Source organism: Lucilia cuprina, chromosome 3 (genome assembly GCF_022045245.1).
Source record: "Lucilia cuprina isolate Lc7/37 chromosome 3, ASM2204524v1, whole genome shotgun sequence".
In the NCBI taxonomy this organism is placed as follows: domain Eukaryota; kingdom Metazoa; phylum Arthropoda; class Insecta; order Diptera; family Calliphoridae; genus Lucilia; species Lucilia cuprina.
In genome coordinates this window covers 42,346,569-42,369,729 of record NC_060951.1, presented here as the reverse complement: position 1 = coordinate 42,369,729, position 23,161 = coordinate 42,346,569, and the positions used below count along the sequence as shown (strand labels likewise).

Here is a 23,161-nt window from a genome sequence, read left to right as displayed (position 1 = left end):
CACGTAAAGACTTGGTGAGTTTTCTTCCATCAATCCACCTTCAATTGCAATAAAATTGCTCGTTGTCTTAGTATAACTCAGTCAGTTGTGTGCAAATGTTTTTGCAAAATAAAACAAAAACAAGATGTGTTTTCCTTTACAATTTCTTTTATTTTGTGGCTCTTGTGAAAACATGATGTGTAAGATTCTCATTTGTTGGGTGTAAGAGTTGTTGCTGCAACTCTAGCGCCTATTATTGTTTGCAGTGATTTTTTTTTTTAAATAAGCTAAAGGTAAATATACTCATACATAGTCATTCATTTTGAAAGATAAATTACATTCACATTATGTTAACTTTTTTTGGGATAAACTTTTTCCTAAAAGAAAACAATTCTTTTTTTATTACAAAATTTTATCTCAAGTTATTATTATAACAGTTGCATTCAAAAATGTAGTTGCAAATTAAATTTTATGTAAAACTTTGTTAGTCAATCAATTGTATTAAAAAAATCAATTAAATATATTTAAAAAAAATTATTAAAAAATCATACCTGTTTATTACAGCAAATTAATAAGTCCTCCTAGAAGAAAAAAGTTTAAATAAAAATTATTAGTCTCATATTAAAAATAATAAATAATATTATTTATTTATAATTTGCACAATATTTAAAATTTTCAGAATATTAGCTAATTCTTAAAATATTAATAAAAAAAACTTCCATAATTCAGGTAACATTTAACGATAAACTATTAGGCATTTTGATCCTATTATTTTATTGTCTAATTCATATTGAAATTGGAGTTTCAATTATCTGAAATATCGTATTAATGAAAATATTTATTTCTATTGAAACAAAGTTCGGTTGAAAGGAGGAGGATCCCTGTAGAACACAATTGAGCCTCGAGGAAACTATTTTTTATTGAAAATATTGGTCTAACTATGAAAGGAATTATCGCCTAGAAATTCAGTTTTCTTGACGTTGGCAGACTTTACCAGTACTAAGCTACCTTACTACTGTAAGAACATTTGGTTTTGGAAGTCTTCACCTTATGAACTCAATTCACTTAATCTACCTAATTATCTACACTTGACTCATTCCGCGATATCACGAACTTCCTTTTTAAAACTAATGTGAAAAGGAAGAAGGAGAATAAGAACATTGTCTTCTGGCATTTTAATGTAGATCCCCAGTCACTTTTTATCCCCCCGGGGCATGTTTCCACGATGAAATATCCATCAATACCGGGGTAAAGAGGTGCTAACAATACCTCTAGTTTATACCTCTAATACCGGGACTATAAACTGGTGATGTCAAATGTATTCTTGGCTTCGCCTCAAAATGATTTGGCATAACCAGAGCACCATATAATCTGACACTACTGGTGTCCAGTTGCCCGCAGGACTATGTCCTGGCTGGTCAGTTGGTTGAGGTTCCTTCGGAATGTTAAAATATTTTAACGAACAGTATCGAAACATTACAAGAATTTATTCTTATTATAATTAATATTTAGAATAAATAGAGACCCAAAACTGAGCACAAGTAAATTAAACATTTAAATTAAACTTATATGAGAACGAGCGGAATTAAAAAGTAGGCGTGGCGTCTCATATAATCAACAAAACAATTCAAACATGTATACAGGTCAGGGAAGACATCACTAACCTCTAACGGCCTTAACTAACTACTCACTTACATGCTGCTATCTTTCCCTTACGGGAATTTACATACAGAAAGTTAGCAGCAAGATAGTTTTTTTCATTATGCACAAGGTCATAAATGATCATACAATCTCTAAGTCTAAACAATTTTCTCTAAAAGAACCTAAGAGAACATTAGTCAAAGAAAACTTTTCTTTGAAACAGAGCAAAAGTCTTAAGGAGTTTAGCTAATTTATTTCCTCTTTTTGCATCCACTGTTTTTACACAAATTCAGCATTTTAATGGGAATGAATGAATATCAAAGCCTTCTACTATTTAGCTACAAATGTCTGGTATATTTAAGACTGAAAAAAGTTAAATAAAAACACAAACTCTTGGGAAATTATTTTATTAAATATATAACCGCATAACATTACTTTGATTGCAAGCACAAATTTGTAATAAAAGTGTAGTTGTGTTATACCTTGGAAAATTTACCAACAACATCAACAGCAAACCAACGGCCGCATACATTTTATACAGGGTGATAAATATTAAATAAATTAAAATTTTTAAATTTAAATTATTTTTATAAATTTAAGTTTTAAGCGTTTTTCTTAAATAGAGCCAAAAAATTGTATAAATACTAATAAAAACGCGATGCTGTTTAAATCGTCAGAAAAGATATATGAGTATCAATGATCAATGATATATAACATACTGTAGTCTTTTGTATAAATTAAGACATCTCACATTGTCCTTTCAGACTACCTTGTAAAAAAATACAAATAGCAGATAAATAAACAAACAAATACAACTGATTTTCATACATTTATGCAGTTGATATTGTAGAGTTTTCTCTCTCATCAGACATACAAACTACAAAAGGCCTTTTCTAAATGTATAGAGACTACAAGTACGAAGAAAAAAAGCGACACAAGAGTACTAAGCACAAATGCAAGCAAAGTACTTACGTACAAGTACTTATGTTTTTATTATTTTATGAATTGACACAGCAACTATTTATTATGAATTTTATATTTATATATGAATGAGTTGTAAGTAAGTACTCCTTGGTTGTTGTTACAATTGCCAGATTTTATTCAGTTTTTTTTTCTTTTTTTTTTTTTTGTATTTTTGTCGGTTATAGTTTCTTCATATTTTATTTATCTTTTTCTAAGTACAATTCTATAATAGTGTTTCATAGTGGAAAATATGTTTTTCATTTTCTTGCCACAAAGATTTTATTTTGTTAAGGTAAAATCATAATATAAATTGTATTTTAACAATATTGGATTTATACACAAACTAAGATGTACAAAAAAAAAATAAACATACATATGTAAGTTTGTAAATGCTAAAAAGACCATTTTCTATTCTATACATAAAATATATGGAATTTGCTATTTTGTGTTTTTTTTTATTTCTTAGCATCAGATCCTTAGTCCCTGGGTTTATATTGACTCATAAGTAATTTTATATTAATGTAGATGGAACAGCAGCAACAGCGTTGGAAATGAAAAGCATAAGGAGTGAAAACTTTTTAAAACAAATATAATGATTTCGTTGTTTCTTAGTGTGATGAACAGTGGTAATAATCTGCCGAAATCTAGCTCACAATTTTCCTATAATATTTACTGAAAGTTTTAAAATTTTTTTCCGATTCTGAATAATATTTTTAGAAATTGTGGTTCTCTAATTAAATTTTCTTCAACATTCAATTTCTATAGATAAAATCGCTCAGATTTAGACAAATTGTACAATACTTAGAATTTGAATTGTTAACAATAAAACTTTCTTGTAAAACTTTGTTAAGAAGTTTCTGAGATTCTGAGATTTTCCATTGAGAACTGAGTTCAGATTCTGATCAATGTTCTATATGAAACTAATCTCAGATGTATTTTCATATATTTTTTTATTAGAAAGTGATCGAAGATGCATTTTTGTGGACATTTTTTCTATAAAAAACTGTGTTCATAAACAATGAACAATTTTGTATAGAAAACTGAGCTTAGGCCCTGAGCAATTTTCTATTGAAAACTGAGTTCATTCTCTGAGCAATATTCTGTAGAAAACTGACTTTAGACTCCAAGTAATTTTCTATATAAAACTGAGTTCAGACTCTAGCAACTTTCTACAGGAAACTGAGCTAGACTCGAGATTTCTTAACTTTCACCCACTGTACTCTGTAACAACGGCAACTGGTTAAGTATAACTTGAAATTCAACTTGGCGTTAAGGTAAATACAAATCGGTTTTATTTGTTTTAATATTAAATTATTTTTTTGTTTCCACTCTCTTACTTTGTTTAGTCATCTTTTATTTATTTAGTAATATGAATTGAACGAAATTAATTTTTATACAAAATCCTTAGAGCTTAAAGTGTACGAACGAATATTTTTTTTCCCAAACATCAGCCATTTTTATAGAAATTTATACATGTCTAGTGTTCATTTTATTACAATTTTGGGAAATATTTCTATCACAATTTTATTTTAGATTTAATTCTTATCATTTATTTTTGTAATACAAAGAGTAGTTTAAGTGAAAAGGAAAAAAAATCTAAAAAAAAATTATGATAAAATAATTTATTTTTGTTAATATTGTAGTTTATCTACTAAAGCTTTTACTCAATCAAATCCACATTAGTTACACTATATTATACATCCGTCCATCTATCAAGTGGTCGTCTATCTTTTTGTATATGTAACTGTCTAATGCAATTGAATTGTTTGCTGTAGAGCTTGTTACTAAATCTATGAAGTTTGAAATTATTTATTTAATACATACATATATCAGAAGTATATTTTTGACTGACTATACATATATTTATCTATGAAAACCTTATTTTATTATTCGTCTTTTTTGATTAGTTTTTTTTTTATTTGAGTTTGTTTCATTTTAGTTTATCTATAAAAATCTTTTTTAAAAAATTGTATTTGTCTACATAGATGCTATTATGAATGAACTTGTCAGTTGTAATAAGCTTCAAAATTTTTGTATATTTTTTTATTTTATTTTTTTTTTTGTATTGTGCATGTACAAAATATATGACATTTTGCCATGAACATGGAACATGTGGGAATTTGACGGATATAAGATGTGAGTAGTTGCTTGATTAACTGCATAATTCAAAATATTTTGTTTCTGTATGTGGTTCATATTAACAGTCATATCTTATTTGTTTGTAAGAAATGGAGGCAAAAGAAGCGATATATTTACTTTTGAGAAATCTTATCATGGTTTAAGGGTGAATTCAATTAAGTTCACGGTCACTGCATAATGAATTGAATTTCTTGAAAATGCTTTTTGCACAAATGGTTTCGTGAGAAGGGTTTGTCATTCCATTTGTAATTTCCACAATATAATAGTTAGGTCCTATAAAGTATACACATATACCCTTCATTCCTATAGGTATGATTAATTCATATCCGTCTGCTATCCATGTGTGCGTCAAGTAAAAAGATTTTTTGTTTGTGTAAGCAAGAATTCAACTAACTAGCTAATTAACTAACTAACTAACTAACCAACTTACCTACTAACTAGTGACCTATTGGGACATTTGGTCATCAGTTCTGTGATCTCATCGTACAAGAAAAATACTTTCACATTAAGATATGTGGGTGATTCAATTTTTTTATAGAAATCAGAACAAATAGTTAATCCTCGAACAGTTAAAAAAAACTTTTTAAGTCTTCTATCTCCCCGTTAGCCAAAAAAAATACAAAACTTTTCAAATCAACACCATAATTCGCCTTAATTAAAAGTTTAACGTCTTCAAAATTAAATTAAATTTTTTTATCACAAAAATTCTCATTTTTATGGTTTTAGATTTTTTTTGCGAAACTTTGATGAAAAGTATAAACCTTTTGATGTGTTTTGTTATTTATTAATCGAAATTTTATGATTAAATTTTTAACGCAAAAACACTTTAGAAAAAGTTTAGCGGCGTCTGCTTAACAACGGCAAAAAAAACAACAACTACAATAACATCAGCAACGTTGTCAAGTGGTTTAACATTAATTACAGTTAGTTTAAGCTTAACAGCTGATGATGTTGATGATGGCGTTAAAGGCATTGTACGACTGAGTATGTCCTGATGATGGTATAAATTATTGAAGAAAAAGTAGAAAGAAAAAAATACAACCCCTTAAGAAAGGGCATTCAAGTGTTGTTAATTTAGATTAGCTGTTGGCTAGAAAAGACTTTAATTTGTTTGATTTCATTTTTTTTAACTTAACAACAAACTTAAGGTTTTATAAAAAAGGGTTAAGAAATAAAATATTACTGCTAATTGTTTAACAAATATTAAATACTAACAGAATATTTATAGTATTTTCTTTTTAATCATTTTTTCCTTAACTTTTTCCTTAGAAAAAAAGTATTATATAAGACAAAAAATGCACAAGTTGAAAAACAATATATTACACTTGAATAACCTTTAACAAGATCTTTCGATTACAATTTTAAATAGAAAATCATAATTTTACAGGGAAATTATATACAAGATTTAGATTTCTAAGAAGTTTTACCTTATTTTCTCTTTACTTCTTTAGTTTTATAAACATTTATTTTCTTTTGGTTTATAGTTTCTAGAGACTGTTGTATGTTAAAACGGTAGAAATGTTGAAAACAAAACTATATGAAAGAAAAAGTTAAATAAATTTCATTTCATGTTGTTGGCTGAACTAACAAATGTAATTACAACTTTTCTTTCTGCTAGAAATATTATAATAAATAGAAATACTCAAAACAACAAAAATATTTATTAAGATATAAAATAAATTATAAAACAATTGGATATAACTTAAGTATATAATCTATTTTTTAATATATTTTACTAAGCAAACATAGTTGTTCTGAAGGACTTAGAGCCGGTTTTTAAGTTTTTCATACTAATATTAATTTTTGTTTAGAAATCACAAGGTTTTTATGAATAAATTCACCTTAAAGGGGAACAATTTTGGAAAGGCAATTATTTTATTTTCAATTACATTTTAAGTAATTATAATTGATGTGTAATTCAAATGTAATTGTAAGTTTTTTCCCTTATAATTGCATATAAATAATTCCGAGGTTGTTTAAAATTTTTGCTTATATCTTCGTTTTTTGGAAAGATTTTGCTAATGCATCTTTCGATGCATATATGATTGAATCATTGAAGACTTGGATCTCGAAGATCCAGTACATAAAGGCAGACAGACAGGCGGACATACCTTAATCGATTTCGCTATCTATAAGAAAGATAAGCATTTAAAGAGCGGCCTTGAGATCATAACCTCAATTTGGTGGCGCCTGTTCTCTTAATTAGGGGTATACAAAATCTCTCTTTTCCTCTGTCATCTTTATTTTCGGTGTCAGTCTGTTCTGTTAAGGGCGGCTGGATGGTACAATCTTGTTCTGTCAGTCCGAATCTTCAGGGTTAAACCAAAATCCAGGATGCGTCTGAATCATATTTAGCAGCATTTTTGTCTCCAGAGGAGCGGCAGTGTCCTTTTTCATTGCTATGGTAGAAGTATGAACTACCAAAATACCCCCATGAAATGTCGATCAATAAAAACGGCCCTATGTCCTTGGTCAAGGGGAACATGAGGACTTAGGTGGAAGTCACAGATCTGAATGCCATTGGAGCTACTATGACTGCAGCGAAACAGACAAGTTCTCAAAGATGCTAATAGGGTAGTCAAATCGGACAGTTTCTTTGACCAGACAGGACAGAGTAATCTCAATCAACAGTAACGACAGCCTCTCTTTATGAGACTGATAAGGAGGACGTGTGCATGGTGTCCTCTGAAACGCAAAAAGCGGATCAAACGAAATTTGGACATCATGTCCCTGTAAAAGGAGATCCTGTAATGGAGGACTCTGCTAAGGGTAACCAAAGACAGAAGAAAAAGAGAGAGGACACAAAACAGTACAAACGTTAAGGTTAGCGAGCTACAAACGATCTCTGCGGTATGTGAGATAGATGAACTCAAGATATCCTGTGACTATGACCAGCAGGCAAAAACATACCTACCACATACAGAAGTATGAAGCCATGCTAAATATGTTATAGAGGTCAAGCCAGACACGACTAATACGGAAACAAACCAGAGCAGGCAAGTGATCACATCTTAACATGTGCACATGTGCTCAACACCCAAAGGAATATCTGAAAACTCCTCTACTCGAGGTATGGTGTAGAGTACGGCTACCAAAGGTCCAACAAGCAGGCCCAGGCTAAGCGTCTCAACTAGCTTAGCAACATTTTCGTTCTTCTAACGGAACTTTTTAATATTAAGCCTAATTTTTACAAATTTTGTATTTTTTATAAAAATGCAAATTTATTATATGGCAAAACATCTTAGGAAAAGTCATTTCAAAGTCTTTCCAACGGGGACCAATTCTAATGAAGAATTTCAATTTTTCTGACTTAACTGGAGCACTAATAGCAGTGCCGGTTGGGATTTGAAGATAAATTTTATTAAATTTACTTCTTAAAAATCTGATCCCTTTCCCATAGTGCAAAATTAAATTATTCCAGAAATTTTCTAAATTAAATTGAAAAACTTTAATTTGATTGCAAAATTCAATTACAAGCGAAATATTCCTAACAGCACTAATTTTTCAACCTACACTTGACCATTGACTTTCAATATTTACGGTTTCTAGTTGTAATTAATTTTTTAATAAATTTTATATAAATACATAAATATTTAAAATTAAAATGGTTTAAACTTTGTTCTTATCCACATGTCTGGTTTAAATATTAAAATATATATATACGTTTACATTTATGTCTGCCTATACATATGTGAATATTTAAATACCATCACATATTTATGAAACCCTGCAGTTCAGGTTGATATATAACGATCTGCTAGATATATTCTAAGGTTCTGGGCTATGCTTATTCTTGGCCTCAGAGAAATTAAAATTGACTATAACGATCTACCAGGGCTGTGTTTATTATTGGCCTCAAAGGATGTCAAAAGACCAAAATTATTATTATAATTTGGCAACTAAAGTAGATCCTTTTAAATTTACTAGAGACATTATAGCAATAATTGACTTCATCACCATATTATTTAATGACACCAAAATACTAAGATTGACTTAACTCTTAAGTACTAATTGAGCTACAATGTCTTCTTGTAAAACTTCAGGGTTATATTTAACTATAAAATTTTATTCACATTTATATAAAAAAAAATTTACCCCCTGGGTATTGTTGTACTTGCTGTAAACAATTGTTATTTTTACACTTATTTCACTTAACCAACACTTACTATAAATGATTTTCTCTTAGTTTCTTTATGTTTGCTTTTTTTCTCTATCATTCACTCAGTCTTTCAATCTTTATTCCATCTCTGATACAAACAATATTTTAAGTTACAAACAGACGGACAACAGAAGAATTCTATGTGTTTATAAGTTGTGGCAAGAAGGACAACAACATCACCAACAAAAACAACAACAATATACAATAAACTTACAATCCTTGAGGCCAGTATTTTAATTTAAGATTTTGCCAACATAAGTAAACTAACAAACATGATGTTTGTACAAAAAATTCATACGCAAACAATCAAACCCAACAAACAAACCAACCAACCAAAACACCGAGCCTAGTAGTAGGAGCTGTTAGGAGTTGTTTGCATAAGATTTCTCCCATTCTTTAGCCTGCCGTTGAGGCTGGAGACATTGGTGATGGCGACGACATAGTCAGACATAATGCCTGACAACATGTCCAGGACATGAGCTGTTTGTTCCTGTCCCATTCTTTCGTTTTTTTATTCATTGCATTACAAAGCAAAAAAAAGTAAAGCATAACGGGTTTGTGTATTTTTTTTTTCAATTACACAAAAGGAACCAAAAGAAAAATGTCATTGCACCTACATGTGTGAACGTATGCTTGTATGTGTTGGAATGTATGTGTGTATTTTGTTTTATGTGCATACATGTGTACATGATTACACTGCGATGATGGCAAACATTTTTGCACTTGATTTTGTTGCATACTTGTAGGTGAAAAAAAAATCTACAATATGTATTGAAAAAATGTGAGAAAAAAATATTAAGCCTGAAAAACATTTGCTATGTAGCTTTAACATGGACACTGTCCTGTTACTAGGCTTTATTTGCTCATACAAGGTGTACCTTGGCGATTTTTTTTCTTTATGTTCTGGACATGCACCCTACTACATGTAGGTGTTTAATGGCTTTGTTTAGATATAAGAATTGCTATAGATCCTAAAATAAAATAAGAAAATAATGACAATCGTTATATCTAAATATCGAAAACCTGAGATCACTTACATTTTCCATTAAAAATTGACTAATATTTAAAAAAGCTCAGCTAAATGTGATCACGTATACTTTTTTTAAAAAGCAGATTTTTATATAAAAAATATTAAAATTTCAGTAATTAACACTCCAGTTAAAAAAGAGCATAAATCTGAGATCAATAAAAATGCATTGGTTTTCAGTTTTTCTTAAAAAATAAATGATGATAAAAGTGGGAATATGTTGATTATGTTGTACAGTTTGTAATACATCAAAAATCTTCACTAAATTCAAAGACAATCTGTCCATCTGTCTGTCTTCTGAAAGCACAATAAAATTCAAAGGAAGAAAGCCAGAGGGTTCAAATTTTTCACAAATATTATCTATTGGTATGAATTGTATGGGCAAAATTGATCCACATTTTTGCATAGTCCCAGACAAGTGAACTTCCCGAAAACCGTCATTCGAATTATAACTGTTTTATAAATACCAATATAGCGATAATAGTTTAAATGGAAAAGTTTTTTGTGAAACAAAATCCGCGAATTTAATGAGGATCGGGCTATAACTAAGTCTTCTCCACATAAGGTGTCCTTCAGTAAATTCCTATTTGTTTCATTACAAACTGTAATATATAAGTACAGAAATAAAATTTGGCATAATTACGAACTAAAATCTAGGAACAAGATTTTATGAGGATCGGTCCATAAATCAGTTATAAAATCCAAGAACAGCAATGAAGTTTAACATCAGCTAGTTTTTAGGAATTCAAAACATTGTTAAATCTTTAATGATGATCGCTCGATAACTGGAGCCAACCCCCATCATATAAAAGGTCTCATTTAAAAACTCACTACTTACTCAGAAACGCAAGCATATCGATAATATTCGATATAAACAAGAAAAGTTCTGAGGGACGAAAAAGTATAATAATTTATACCGTTAGTAAAGTCCTTAATTGCCGCCACTCAACATGTTATAATGTTACAACTAAGTGCAAGGATGCATATTTTTCATTATCCTATGGCTGTTATTTGTCGTTGTTGGTGCTATTCTTTTATTTATTGTAGGGAGTACAGAACAAAAAAAGGAAAAGGCGAGTAAACAGAAAATACTTAGTACCTACTATAACAAGTGAAAAAATTACAAAAAAAAAAAAAACAAGAAAGAATCGTACAAGTAGGATCTAGTAAACACTAAAAGTCTGTGTACATTTTTTTTCAAGTACAAAACACAGGAACAAAATGTGTAAAAACCGCAGACATGAAGTGTAACTACAACAACAGAGATTCCCTCAAGCATATCAGTTTGAGGTTTGTTTCTTATGCAAGTACAACAAACAGCCACCATATAACAAACTGCCAGCCAGCCAGTCAGGCAGGCAGGCAGCTAGCCAAGCATACAATCGACCAAGCATTACAACAAATTTGTTTCCCCAGTTTGTTTATTTTTCCCCTTTTCTCTAACAAAACAAACCTTAGACACCAGTACTTTTTGGGACCTAGTACTTCATGTGTGAAATTCATTTATTTAATTGATATATTATAAAAATATTGAAATTATTATTATTTATTATTTTAAGCAGTTTAATCTTAAGTTTTTACAAAAATAAAATTTTTACATAAATTTAATGTTTCTTTAATTTTTAATATTGTTTTTTTCCAATCTTATATTTCTTTAAGGCATAAAGATTACCTTTTACGACTATTTGTTTTTGCTATTGCCTAAAACTATGCAGCTGTTGTTCATGTTTACATCTCAGGCCTAAATATATGCTATTTATTATGGCTTATATGGTCAACACTATTGTATTCTATTATAGAACAGTAATGGTAGGTAGACGTTAGTAGAAGGCAAATCAAACGAGAAAAAAATTAAAACAATTCATGCGAAAATACAATCATATTTTTTTATTACTTCTACGTATTGTTTCAATAGTTTCAAAACATCATTGGAGTCGTCATATTGTTTTAAAAAATGTATGAGTTTTTTTCCTTGTTTTTATCTTTTAATATTTTTTATATATATTTGTGATTGTTTTTTTTTTTTGTTTGTTTTTTTTTAAGAAATTTTTCTTAAATGTTTCCTGTTTTTCTCCATGTTACTTACATGTTGTTAGAAATTAATATAGAAAGGATTTGCAAACCAAAAGGCCCTAATTTTACAGGCCTCTAAATTTTATATTCTAAGAAATATTCTTACTCTGACAGTAATAGGAAAATCGTCAAGTCACAAAAATATAGACATTCAAAAGAGGCGTTATAAGGCCTTTAATAGGATATTTTATAGAACATTTGTTTTTTGTTTCGAAGAAGATAACAGTAAACTATTAAGGCCTTCTAAAATGCCTCATAACTATGTTTTTGAAAACCTTCCCTATATCGGTATTTCTGTTAAAAATATATCTATCTGTATGTATATACATGTCTACTAAGCTTTAAAACACTTAAATGAAATGATATGGAATCAAAACATCTGGACAATATGATTTAAAAAAAATAAGTTACAAAAAAAAATTATAAACATGGGCTTTAATTTTTTTTTCTGTTCTTGTTACAAAAAAAGGAAAAAGAAAATATATAAAATTACACATCAATGAACATTGTTTTGTTAAGCGTAAGAATAAAGTGGTTCATATAAATATGTAACACACAGCTACACATTCACACACATACACTTACACCAACATAGACGTCCATATGTAGTTGTTATATGCCCAAATTCACAAACATTGTAGAGGAATGAATATGTATGAGGTTTTTTACAATTTAACATTATAATATGATGTTTGTTAAATAATATTTATTGACCGGTTAAGAAATATGATATGTACAGAGTGAATGGAAATTTAGGATACATAACATATAAAAAAAAACATTTTTTTCAGAAATGCGTTTAGGTTAAAACAAGTAAATGTGCTACTTGGCTGTGCCGAGTAGTATGAAATTTTCTTAGGTTGTCTCGGATTTACCCGTCATTTATGGACCAGCTTTACTGATTTTAAATAGCAATGTTCTCGAAAGCATGTCTAACAGAATAATTGACGATTGGAATATGTCTGGTGTCTACTGAAAACTGATTTTAACAAACACACAGACAGACAGACGGACCGACAGAAGAACATGGCTTAATCGATTCCGCTACTTATAAGGATCTAGAATATACGGTCGGAAAATTTCATTGCAGAAATTACAAAAGGAATGACGAACTTACATATATCATTCATACGAGGATGAAGGGTATAAAACGACAAGAATATTGATAAAACGCATACAGAACTAAAATCTCAATGTTTTTCATCAAAAACCTAATCAAAGTGAAACCGCTAAAGAGTTGTTTCCAGATAGCATTTTTTTTTTTAATTTTTAATCACATTCGAGTCATTTATGATACTTTTGACCGATTAAAATTTAATATTTGCTTTACTTTCTGATCATAAATGATACTTTCTTTCAAAAAAGTAATTTCATAAGTATTTTTGGATATTTTTGGAGTGATTTTTTAGTCGGATTTCGAGAAGTTTTAGAGTCTTTTAGGAATCATATTTTTTGTGGGCATTTCATTCTACCAGTTACTGGTAGAATTTTTTGAATATGTTTTACTAGTTTTTTGGACTATTCACTAAAGTTAAGGCTACGTTCCGCTTTGCGATGAATCAACTGAGTTAGATTGACCGTGTGATTGACGTTGAGTTTTCATATGAGAATTATTAATCAGCTGTACGTAGAAACTAACTGAACCTTTAGTAGTGACTGTTTAAGATACACAAAAGCAATTACTTATACACTTAATATTACAAACAAAATGATTAAATCAACTTGTTTTAAACCACATACACACTTCACAAAAGATCCAAAAATAGGATCGCAGTACTTAAGGCTCTCTCTCTAATCTAATCTTTAGTAACTGTATTTAATGAGCCAATCTTCTTATCGACTTCGGCGTACTTGTGTTATTGTCTCATTTTCATATTATTATGTATTAATTATTATGAAATAGAAATGTATCGAAACGTAAAATATTAAGAAAACCTTATCACTTGGTAAACGTAATATTGTACAAATATTATAGTTTCCAAATTATTGATCATATGTTCCGGTCAACCATAAAAAAATAATATCTAATTCCTAAATAAAATGTGATTAGAATTTGTCGCCTAAAAACTACATAGTACTCGATTACTTGGTAGCGTATACTTAATATTTAATGAATAAAATTTTCAACATAATACTCATACGCAACCTCCAGTCATAATGAAATTTGAAGTTTCTCAAATGACATTAGAAGGATCAAATAATAATTTTCATGCATTGTGCTTCAAACGATATTTGGATTTAATTATATTTTAAATACACGAGCTATATCTGTATGTTTGTTAAAATAAATTTACTAGGAATCCAAGATATCGTAGGATCCAAAACTTTCTTTTCATTAGCCACCTGACTGTAACGTGTTTTTTTTTTGGAGCAGTCGCAAGAAGGTGCTTGTTCACATTACACACTCAGAATAATATCAGCTAAAATCAAAGAAAACCTATGCAGGAGAAGCGGGAACTTATTATGTTCTCTTTTCTTTTCGGCAAAAGTACTTATTTAACAAGGACACGTTTAAATATCACCCAGGAAATAATCTTACAATGTATACAATAACATACGTTAGCCTTTTCAACATAAAGCGAACAAAATGCTACAACTTTTCAACAGCTTTAAGAAGTAATATAATTTAAAATAAAAACACATGCATATAACGATTTTACAGCCACACTCATACAAAGTAACAAAACTACTGAGAAAAATAAAACCTTAATAAAAGTAATTGAATAAATAAATGAATTTTATTCACTCCAATTATTTTATTTAATATAAATATTTATTCAATGTAAACATATAAAAACTTCCCTTAACAAAAGAAAATTCACACAAGTGAAGGTCAGACATTTTGAAATTATAAAAAGTAGAGGAAAAAAAATATTTTTATATAAACCTCAAATTAATGGAAAATTGAAAAAAAAACTTTATACAAAAAAGAAATAATTTTCTGCAGAAATGGAAGATAACAATAATATTTGCAAAAAAATATATATATTGTCATGTACATTTCTAAAGTATTTGATGTGACTTAGATTGATTTTTTAATTAGTTCTTAACTTCATATTATATTGACATATAGTAATTTAATTTATGGTCAATATTAATGCAATTCCAATGAATTGAAATCTATATATAAAGGAGAAGCGTTACTGACTGACTGATTTATCAGCGTATAGCCCAAATAGCTATCCTAGTATCATGAAATGTATATTATATTCTACTAATTCATCATTCCAATTGTATTTTTCAAATGATACTTTTTTAATATAGAAATTAGAAACTAAACATACATAGTTCTTAATGAATAATATTCTATATGGAAGACATTTTAGTACTTTTTTTATTTGTATTTTTATTGGATAGCGAAGCATTCAGGGTTTTTGTAGTTATTTATACAACAGCAACAATTATTTGAAACCATTATAGCAACGAAATTGTAATCCTATTTGAATAATCAACGAAAAAAACGTATGTGTTAAATATGCAATATCAACCAAATTGATCAATCTTACATGTAAATTGACTTAAAACCTGATGTCAATCATGCAGAAATGTAAAATCGAAAATAAACTTAAAGTATTTCGTGTTTGCAATGAATAAAAAATAAATAAAGTTTATCGTACCTGACCGCTAGATACTCTACATTGGTCATGAATGATTATTCGTTTTTGTATTGAAATTGTTATAAAAAGAATTGTATTGAATTGAAAAATACATATTTAGAAAATGTTATCACTTAGTAGACGTATACTTAATATTTTACAATTTTGTAGTTCGCAAATTATTGATCATACGTTTCGTTCAACTATAAAATAATATCGAACTTCACAAATAAAAACAAGAATAGACTAAAAAACTGATAAGAATATGCCGCTATGTAAAAACTTAGCTAGACATGAACCGGATGATTACGTCTGAAACTAAAAAATTAATGAAGAAAAACAGTGTTTTTAGTCTCAGAATTTTAATATCTGTTTCGTGTCCAATTTTGAGTGTTGTACGGTGTTATCGCACCAATTTAAACAAATAAAAACTATATTTAAAAACAAGTAAGATTACTATATTCGGCTGTGCTGAATATTATGTACCCTTCACCATGGCGTATATTAAACATATTGGTTTTATAAATTTTAATTTTTTCCTCGACTACATTATTATTACACCAAAAGCAAAACAAAATGAACAACAACAACCCTAAACGAAATAAAAAACAAAATAATTAACGCAATAAAACCAACCTACATCCAAATATACGAACATAATGCACAAAGAGAAAACAAAAACAAAATACACAACTCAATGACACCAGCAGCATCCAAACATACAAAACAAAATACACAGCTGAATAAAACCAAATACATCTACACACACGTGTAGATGTATTTGGTTGTTGTAACTTATTCAACAAAGCGTGAAAAAAATATGATATTTTTGATTAAATTTTTAGAGGTTGTGTCGGATTTTTGCTCATATCTCCGTTATTTACCACCGATTTTTCTGATTTTAAATAGCGATCTTTTCGAAAGCATGTCTAACAGAATTATTGAAGATTCGGATCTCGCCAATATCTGGGGTCCTTTAAAAGCTGATTTTAACAGACAGACGTACAGACGGACAGACGGACAGACGACAGACAGACGGACATGACTTAATCAACTTTGCTATCTATAAGGATCCAGAATATGTATACTTTATAGGGTCGGAAGTTAATTATATTATAGAAATTACAAACGGAATGACAAACTTATATATACCCTTCTCACGAAGGTGAAGGGTATAATAATTAAAAATATCCAGAAAATCGAGCTTCAATGGTGAAAGAACGATTTTTTGAGAATATTCTTTATTTTTATTTGAAAAATATAAAAATTTGACTTGACATTGAATGCCTCTGTATGTGCATAAAATTAAATTAAAAAGGCGTTATATAATCACTACGATTTACCTTAAGATATGTATTTTTGTAAAGCAGAAAAAGTTAACTGAATACAAAGACTACACGAAAAAGAATTCTGTAGCAAATACTATCACAAAGTGATAATACATTCTACCACAATAGTGGCATAGCATATATTAAAAAAAAAACTAAAGAACTTGAAGAATCAAATAAAGAAAATATTTATGCTAGTAACAAAATTACTTTGATACGGTAAAATAACCCAAAATATATACATTCGAACATATACAAATTAATATACAAATTACTATTAAACCTACATCTACATGAATATTCGTAGAAGTATTCGTGTAAAGTAAAGCATAAATGATGATAATATGGTTTGTGGTAAATTGCTTACACTACACTTGTACAGAAATTCAATTAACAATTTAAGAGAGTATGTTTCAAATATGTATATGTGTATATTTACGTACGTATACGTTTGGGCTTCAGTGGACAACAGTATAAAATAAAGTTAAATGTATTCCTTTTTTTCCTTATTTTTTTTTTTTTTTTTTGCTTTTTTAAACAATAAATGACAAAAAGAAATATTGTTATATATCCTTATATGTGTATATGTGTGCGAAACACAACAAGTCACCATAAACTTACAAATACACTGAACTCTCGCTTATATATACAAACACATACATTTTAAATATTAAACTCAAAAACACATTTTCATTTTTACACTCTATGTATTCTTGTCGTTAAACTGATTGTACTTTACACAACTTCCGGTTAAAGGTATAAAGCATTAATTTTATAAAGTAGAAATTGTTGAATTTTTATATTATTTACTCTTTCTATTTTTGGAAAAGAATGGGACTATTGTACTTGTTAAATGGGACCAACTGCATTAGTTGTGACAAGAAAACTTTTAAACAAACAAAATATTATTTGTAGGCGTATTATTAATATTTTCAAATTAATATGTTTTTCAATAATACTCATACGTTCTGATACTCTAATGAATTATAATCACTAATACCATTTTTCCTCGAAAACTATAAGAAATAGAGCAAAAACAAGTGAAATATGTGATCACTTGTATTTCCCATTAAAAATGGATTTTTTTAATGAAAACATAAAAGTCCGTTTTTCTCGAAAACTATAAGAGATAGAGCAAAAACAAGCGTAATATGTGATCACTTGTATTTCCCATTAAAAATGGATTTTTTGAGTGAAAACATAAAAGTCCGTTTTTCTCGAAAACTATAAGAGATAGAGCAAAAACAAGCGAAATCTGTGATCACTTGTATTTCCAATCTAAAATGGATTTTTTGAGTGAAAACATAAAAGTCCGTTTTTCTCAAAATCTATAAGAGATAGTTTTATAGATTTTCTCGAAAACTATAAAAGATAGAGCAAAAACAAGCGAAATCCGTGATCACTTGTATTTTCCATTAATAATGGATTTTTTGAGTGAAAACATAAAAGTCCGCTTTTCTCGAAAATGGATTTTTTGAGTGAAAACATAAAAGTCCATTTATCTCGAAAACTATAAGACATAGAGCAAAAACAATTGAAATCTGTGATCACTTTTATTTTTCATAAAAATTGGATTTTTTAGATGAAAACATAAAAGTCCGTTTTTCTCGAAAACTATTTCCATTAAAAATGGATTTTTTGAGTAAAAACATAAAAGTCCGTTTTTCTCGAAAACTATAAGAGATAGAGCAAAAACAAGCGTAATCTGTGATCACTTGTATTTTCCATTAAAAATGGATTTTTGAGTGAAAACATAAAAGTCTATTTTTCTCGAAAACTATAAGAGATAGAGCAAAAACAAGTAAAATCTGTGATCACTTGTTTTTCCCATCGAAAATGGATTTTTTGAGTGAAAAGATAAAAGCCCATTTTTCTCGAAAGCTATAAGAGATAGAGCAAAAACAAGCGTAATCTGTGATCACTTGATTTTCCCATAGAAAATAGATTTTTTGAGTGAAAACATAAAAGTCCGTTTTTCTTGAAAACTATAAGAGATAGAGCAAAAACAAGTAAAATCTGTGATCACTTGTATTTCCATCAAAAATTGATTTTTTTGAGTGAAAACATAAAAGTCCGTTTTTCTCAAAATCTATAAGAGATAGTTTTATAGATTTTCTCGAAAACTATAAAAGATAGAGCAAAAACAAGCGAAATCTGTGATCACTTGTATTTTCCATTAAAAATGGATTTTTTGAGTGAAAACATAAAAGTCCGTCTTTCTCGAAAACTATAAGAGATGGAGCAAAAACAAGCGTAATCTGTGATCACAAGCGTAATATGAGATCACTTGTATTCTCCATTAAAAATAGGTTTTCGAGTGAAAACATAAAAGTCCATTTTTCTCGAAAACTATAAGAGATAGAGCAGTATTTCCCATCAAAAATGGATTATTTGAGTGAAAACATAAAAGTCCGTTTTTCTCGAAAACTATAAGAGATAGAGCAAAAACAAGCGTAATATGTGATTACTTGTGTTTCCCATCAAAAATGGATTTTTTGGGTGAAAACATAAAAAATCCTATTTTTTGAATGAAAACATAAAAGCCCATTTTTTTGAGAACTATAAGAGATAGAGCAAAAACGAGTGAAATCTGCTATCACTTGTATTTCCCATCAAAAATTAGTTTTTTTTTTTTTGTGAAAACATAAAAGTCCGTTTTTCTCAAAAACTATAAGAGGTAGGAAAAAACAAGTGAAATCTGTTATGACTTGTATTTCCCATCAAAAATGGATTTTTTAGGTGAAAACATAAAAGTCCGTTTTTCTCGAAAACCATAAGAGATAGAGCAAAAACAAGCGAAATTTGTGATCACTTGTATTTTCCATTAAAAATGGATTTTTTGAGTGGAAACATAAAAGTCCATTTTTCTCGAAAACTATAAGAGATAGAGCAAAAACAAGCGAAATCTGTGATCACTTGTATTTCCCATCAAAAATGGATTTTTTTGGGTTGAAACATAAAAGGCGTTTTTCTCGAAAAACGATAAGAGATAGAGCAAAAACAAACAAAATCTGTGATCACTTGTATTTCCCATCAAAAATGGATTTTTTGGGTGAAAACATAAAAGTCCGTTTTTCTCGTAAACTATAAGAGATAGAGCAAAAACAAGCGTAATCTGTGATCACTTGTATTTTCCATTAAAAATGGATTTTTAAGTGAAAACATAAAAGTCCGTTTTTCTCGAAAACTATAAGAGATAGAGCAAAAACAAGTGAAATCTGTTTTTCCCATCGAAAATGGATTTTTTGAGTGAAAACATAAAAGTCCGTTTTTCTCAAAAACTATAAGAGATAGAGCAAAAACAAGTGAAATCTGTGATCACTTGTTTTTCCCATTTAAAATGTATATTTTGAGTGAAAACATAAAAGCCCATTTTTCTCGAAAACTATAAGAGATAGAGCAAAAACAAGTGAAACCTGTGATCACTTGTTTTTCCCATTGAAAATGGATTTTTTGAGTGAAAACATAAAATCCCATTTTTCTCGAAAACTATAAGAGATAGAGCAAAAACAAGCGTAATCTGTGATCACTCATTTTTCCCATCGAAAATGGATTTTTTGAGTGTGATCACCTGTTTTTCCCATCGAAAATGGATTTTTTGAGTGAATACATAAAAGTCCATTTTTCTCGAAAACTATAAGAGATAGAGCAAAAACAAGTGAAATCTGTGATTTCTTGTATTTCCCATCAAAAATGGATTTTTTGGGTGAAAACATAAAAGTCCGTTTTTCTCGTAAACTATAAGAGATAGAGCAAAAACAAGCGTAATCTGTGATCACTTGTATTTTCCATTAAAAATGGATTTTTAAGTGAAAACATAAAAGTCCGTTTTTCTCGAAAACTATAAGAGATAGAGCAAAAACAAGTGAAATCTGTTTTTCCCATTGAAAATGGATTTTTTGAGTGAAAACATAAAAATCCATTTTTCTCGAAAACTGTTAGAGATAGAGCATAAACAAGCGTAATCTGTGATCACTCGTTTTTCCCATCGAAAATGGATTTTTTGAGTGAAAACACAAAAGTCCATTTTTCTCGAAAACTATAAGAGATAGAGCAAAAACAAGTGAAATCTGTGATCACTTGTATTCCCCATCAAAAATGCATTTTGATGGGGAATACATAAAAGTCCGTTTTTCTCGAAAACTATAAGAGATAGAGCAAAAACAAGTAAAATTTGTGATCACTTGTTTTTCACATCGAAATCTGTGATCACTTGTATTTTCCATTAAAATTGGATTTTTTGGGTGAAAACATAAAAGTCCGTTTTTCTCGAAAACTATAAGAGATAGAGCAAAAACAAGTAAAATCTGTGATCACTTGTTTTCCCCATCGAAAATGGATTTTTTGAGTGAAAACTAAAAGCCCAATTCTCTCGAAAACTATAAGAGATAGAGCAAAAACAAGCGAAATCTGTGATCACCTGTATTTCCAATCAAAAATGGATTTTTTGAGTGAAAACATAAAAGTCCATTTTTCTCGAAAACAATAAGAGATAGAGCAAAAACAAGCGTAATCTGTGATCACTTGTATTTCCCATCAAAAATGGATTTTTTGAGAGAAAACATAAAAGTCCGTTTTTCTCGAAAACTGTAAGAGATTAAGCAAAAACAAGCGTAATCTGTGATCACTTGTATTTTCCATTAAAAATGGATTTTTGAGTGAAAACATAAAAGTCCGTTTTTCTCGAAAATTATAAGAGATAGAGCAAAAACAAGCGTAATCTGTGATCACTTGTTTTTCCCATCGAAAATGGATTTTTTGGGTGAAAACATAAAAGTCCGTTTTTTTCGAAAACTATAAAAGATAGAGCAAAAACAAGTGAAATCTGTGATCACTTGTTTTTTCCATCGAAAATGGATTTTTTGAGTGAAAACATAAAAGCCCCTTTTTCTCGAAAGCTATAAGAGATAGAGCAAAAACAAGTAAAATCTGTTATCACTTGTATTTCCATCAAAAATTGATTTTTTTTTTTTTTTTTTTGAGTGAAAACATAAAAGTCCGGTTTTCTCAAAAACTATAAGAGATAGGAAAAAACAAGTGAAATCTGTTATCACCTGTATTTCCAATCAAAAAATTTTTTTTTTTTTTTTTTGAGTGAAAACATAAAAGTCCGTTTTTCTCGAAAACTATAAGAGATAGTGCAAAAACAAGCGAAATCTGTGATCACTTGTATTTCCCATCAAAAATGCATTTTTTGAGAGAAAACATAAAAGTCCGTTTTTCTCGAAAACCATAAGAGATAGAGCAAAAACAAGCGAAATCTGTGATCACTTGTATTTTCCATCAAAATTTGGATTTTTTGAGTGAAAACATAAAAGTCCGTTTTTCTCGAAAACTATAAGACATAGAGCAAAAACAAGCGAAATCTGTGATCACTTGTATTTTCCATCAAAAATGGATTTTTTGAGTGAAAACATAAAAGTCCATTTTTCTCGAAATCTATAAGAGATAGAGCAAAAACAAGCGAATCTGTGCTCATTTGTATTTTCCACTAAAAAAGTTTTTTTTTTTTTTTTTTTTTGAGTGAAAACATTAAAATCCGTTTTTTTTCGAAAACTGTAAGAGATAGAGCAAAAACAAGGGTAATCTGTGATCACTTGTATTCACCATCAAAAATGGATTTTTTGGGTGAAAACATAAAAGTTCGTTTTTCTCAAAACAATAAGAGATAGAGCAAAAACAAGTGAAATCTGTGATTGTGTTTCACATCAAAAATGCATTTTTTGGGTGAAAACATAAAAGTCCGTTTTTCTCGAAAACTATAAGAGATAGAGCAAAAACAAGTGAAATCTGTGATCACTTGTGTTTCCCATCAAAAATGGATTTTTTGAGTGAAAACATAAAAGCCCATTTTTCTCGAAAACTATAAGAGATAGAGCAAAAACAAGCGTAATATGTGATCACTTGTATTTTCCATTAAAAATTGATTTTTTGAATGAAAACATGAAAGTCCATTTTTCTCGAAAGCTATAAGAGATAGAGCAAAAACAAGTGAAATCTGTGAACACTTGTATTTCCCATCAAAAATGTATTTCTTGGGTGAAAACATAAAAGTCCGTTTTTCTCGAAAACTATAAGAGATAGAGCAAAAACAAGTGAAATCTGTGATCACTTGTTTTTCCCATCGAAAATGGATTTTTTGGGTGAAAACATAAAAGTCCGTTTTTCTCGAAAACTATAAGAGATAGAGCAAAAACAAGCGAAATCTGTGATCACTTGTATTTCCCATCAAAAATTGATTTTTTGAGTGAAAACA

The 23,161-nt window shown here is 29.0% G+C and overlaps 1 long non-coding RNA gene across 1 annotated transcript in view; it reads right to left on the bottom strand.

Annotated features, from left to right (window-relative positions):
* Positions 1 to 532: 532 nt before the first annotated feature.
* The window catches only part of LOC124418815, a 49,756-nt gene continuing 27,127 nt past the window's right edge, over positions 533 to 23,161 (bottom strand). Inside the window, exon 3 of the long non-coding RNA XR_006940236.1 lies at positions 533 to 560. This is a non-coding gene — a long non-coding RNA (uncharacterized LOC124418815). The remainder of the gene's footprint in view (positions 561 to 23,161) is intronic.